Source organism: Pinus tabuliformis, chromosome X (assembly GCF_031772625.1).
Source record: "Pinus tabuliformis cultivar Carrire ecotype Pingquan chromosome X, CPIR1, whole genome shotgun sequence".
NCBI classification, from domain to species: domain Eukaryota; kingdom Viridiplantae; phylum Streptophyta; class Pinopsida; order Pinales; family Pinaceae; genus Pinus; species Pinus tabuliformis.
Window position 1 is genome coordinate 1,217,353,506 of NC_142308.1, and position 4,489 is coordinate 1,217,357,994.

Genomic DNA, 4,489 nt, shown 5'->3' on the forward strand with positions numbered 1-4,489 from the left:
TATCTTACTTGCCTCTATGCGAAATCGCGGTCAAGGCATTACCGTATGACCCACTGTTGGGACTCCTACACCAAACGGTCTGAGGTCTAATTGGGACTTCTTATCAGGGAGATCCCTTGACATGTTGGTGGGTCCAGAACCATCAACACAACCTAATAAAATTAAAATTAAAACACTAAAAATAGATGACAAAGCAATGAAAACACTCTAATTAGCAACCCAATAACATTAGTCAACCCAATAATATTAAAATTAAAACACCAAAAATATATGACAAAGCAATGCCAATACTCTAATTAGCAACCCAATAACATTAAAATTAAACACCAAAAATAAATGACAAAGAAATTCCAACACATCTAATTAGCTTCAATCTCATGCACCCAAAAAAATAGAAATGAAAAAGATGTATCTAAAAAAAAGCTACTACTTGAAAAGAGAAAGTACAAGAACCTTCAATTAAGTATATTCTACCTCATCTTAGGAAGCTAATAAGACCCATGTTCCAATAAAATAGGGAAGAAAATTGAACTAACATGATGAAAAAGGAAACATAAATGGACATCTATAACAACAAAAGCAAGGAAATTATGTTACCAAGAAGAATCAAGGTTGTTCTATGAGATAAATCAAATTAGAACAAGTCAACCCAATAACATTAAAATTAAAACAAACTTAATATTGGTTAGAGTAAGAAATAAATGATGAGGGATTCTTGGAGCTCTGAAACCCTAATGACCTTGCGGCCATGAGGTAGGCGATGTGGAACACCTTGAAAACAAGCTGACATGCACGGAAAGAAGTGGACAGGCAGCTCAGAAATGGTAGAGGAGACTAGGAGGGGAGAGATCCCCTCCTACAAAGACGCAACAACAGGAGAAGGAACAAGCAACAGCAAAGCGGAGGTTGAACAAAGGACACAGGGACTAGTCCTGGGAGCCCAATGGCAAGCAGGAAGTAAAGGAAAATGTCTACCCTGCGCAGCAGAGAAACCAAGATTTGTTATTCCAATGAAAAAACTGGAAAGATACAGAAGTTATATGAAAGACCATGCAATGATTTGCAGCTTCATCGAAGTCTAGCCCTCAAAGAAAGAAATGACAAGATGGATCCAACAGAAATGGTAGCCACGCGGCCACATTGAACTGAAGCTAGGCGCACGAGGATTCTTTACGGTAATCTTCTCAAACCTGCAAGACAAAGAAAAAGTTTTTGAAAATGGCCCATATTTCCATAACAATGCAGGTTTATTTATGAGGTATTGGGAGGAATGCTATAATCCAGATAAAGAAAAATTCCTAGCAGCACCTGTATGGGTTAGACTGTTTGGATTACCTATGGATTTTTGGGACCCAGAGATACTTGAAGGAATAGGGAATACCATAGGTAGCTTTGTAAAGATAGCAGAATCAACTAAAAGAGGAAGATATACCTCGTATGCAAGAATATGTGTTTATATGAACATTGCAAACCCTATACCAGGTGCAGTTGAACTAGAATATCACGAGGAGGTCTAGCAGTAGGCGTTGGACTACGAACACATACCTTTTAGATGCAAAAAATGTCATGAATATGGACACATTTTCAAGGAATGCCCCTTAAATGCAGAGGAAGAGAAAAGAAAGAATAAGCCACAGAGGAAAACCACTGAAGACAATCAGGGCTTTCAAGAAATAAAAACCAAGAAACGACCTACCAAAGAAACCCTGAAGGATGGTAGAAAAGAACAACAAACCAAAGTAAAAAAGACAAATAGGTTCGAAATATTGTAAACAGAAGAAGGGGAGGAAGAAACTCGAGGTATGGACTACCAAGAGGAACCAGATCAAGAAGGTAGAACAAATCAGGATGTCAACATCAACAAGCAAAAAGCTAAATGAGAAATAGAGGCAAAGGGGAGAAAAGAAAAGGAGGAACATCAGGAGAATGAAGTAATGGAAGTAGACATAAATAAAGGGGACAACCCAACAACAGAAGAGGAAATTCTGAGAAACCTACTAGATAAGTGGAGAAACCTAGATGAGCGGTTTATCCCAAAAGAAGATAAAAAATTATACAAAGAAATATTCCAAAAATACAAAGAAAAACGGGAGCACAGAACTACAGGGATGAATGAACAGTTAGGAACACAACATGATAATAGCCAGGAACATCAAAACAAAGGGAAAGGAGGGAAAAAATGAGGATGAAAGAACCTACAAGAATTAATTCAAGTAATGGGAGAAATGCTAGTCAATACAGGAAGAGTAGTGCCACTTTCAACGGTCTTCCAACAAAAAACCCAACCTTCCTAATAATTATTACATCATGGAATATAAGAGGGCTTAACAACAAGGGTAAGCAAAGGTACCTGGAAGAGAGGATCAAAAAAGAAAAACCTCAAATTATGCTGCTTCAAGAAAAAAAAATAACGGGGGCAAAAATGGAGGAAATTCTTAAAAAAATCAAGCCCTCTTATGAAAGTATGACATTAGATTCAAAAGGGAGTGCAGGAGGTATTGCAATCTTGTGGAATCTAGCAGAAGTAATGGTTGACTTATGGATAGGAATGAGAAGGATTATCTCGGGGAGATTTAGAATGGTAGGACATAAAGACTGGTTCCTTGTATCAGCGATGTATGGGCCTCACATACCAATAGAAAGAGAGGCCTTCCTAACAAAGTTGATTCGACTGGGAAACCTGCACACAGAAAAACTGTGGGTGATAGCAAGAGATTTTAATATGATCACAACCACAATGGAAAAGAAAAGAGGACTGCAACGGGAGGATGCAGATATGGAGAGATTTAGGGAAACCCAGAAAGCCCTATATTTTTTTTGATATAAACACTATCAATGGAAAATACACCTAGAATAATAGAAGAGGAGGCAACAAGCAAATAGCCTCTAGATTGGACAAGTTCTTAGCAACAGAACACTTCCTTGGGAAAGATATATTCTATGAAGCAACGATCTTACCATGCCAAGGATCAGACCACTGGCAAATAAAACTTGAAATTGCCATGAACAATCAAACTAGCACAAACCTTTCAGGTTTGAAGCCTTCTGGCTAAGAGACCCAACACTCATAGAAAAGATGGAAAACTGGTGGCAGGACAGCGAAGAGGAAATACAAGGCAACAATAAGATGCACATGCTCCAGCTGAGACTTAAGGAGTTGAAAAGCAAACTTAAGACTTGGAACAAAGAAGAATTTGGCAACATACACAAATACAAGGAACAGCTCCAAATAGCAATGAAAAGGATACAACAAAAAATAATAGAAGAAGGGAGAACAGAGGAGCTCGCGTAGGAAGGAGGGGTGCTAATTAGATTGGTGGAAAGAAGAAAACAGGAGGAAATCCTATGGCGTCAAAAGTCAAGGGTATAGTGGTTAAAAGAGGGAGAACGAAACACAAAATTCTTCCACAGAGCGATGCAACAATGTAGGCAGCATAATAGATTTTTCTCCCTAAAAAAAACAAGGTAATAGGGTAATCCAAAAAGAGGAAATGGAAAATATCCTAATCTAACATTTCAAGGGCATATTGACAGAGCCGAAAAGTAACAGAGAAGAGGAGATAGCAAAGATAAGTCAATACATCCCAAAAAAGGTAAACAGGGAACAAGACCTGGCTCTCCTAAGGGTAATTACTGAGAAAGAGGTAGAGGAATTAGTAAAGACAATGGCTAAAAATAAAGCTCCTGGCCCGGATGGATTTACAGCAGAATTCTTTCAAGCAACATGGAGTTTTATGAAAAAAGATATTGTTAGCGCAGTAGAAGAATCAAGAAGCAATAAAAGAATGCATCCAGCATGGAATGCCACCTTTCTGGCATTAATACCAAAAGTAGAACAGGTTGAAGAACCTCATAGCTTCAGACCAATAGCTCTTTGTAATGTAATCTATAAAATTCTAGCTACCATAATGGTAAAAAGATTACAACCTCTACTCCCAGAATTGATAGCAAAAGAAAAAACAGGGTTTGTGAAAGGGAGACAGATCGTGGATGGGATTGTTGTTGCTCAAGAGGTGATTCAATCCTTAAAGAAGACGAGAAATAAAGGAATGATGGTTAAACTTGACTTAGCAAAATCCTATGATAAACTTAGCTGGCAATATCTTCAAAAAATTCTAAAAGCCTATGGATTTGACGATAGATGGATAGCATGGATAATGTCCATGATATCCACACCAAGCATGTCAATATTGCTCAATGGGACCCCTACAGACACCTTTAAACCTTCTCGCGGCCTAAGATAGGGAGATCCACTTTCACCGTTCCTGTTCATTTTAGCAGTGGATGGTTTAGGTAAATTAATCAATGCAAGAGTAAGCAGAGGGGAGTTCAAAGGACTGAGATTATGGGGGGATGACTTAACCATTACACATCAACAATTCGTGGATGATGTAATGATGTATAATCAAGCAAATCTCAAGGAAGCAAAAAAACTAGGGGATATCATTACAAAATTCACAAAAGCATCAGGAACAGAGGTGAATAAGGA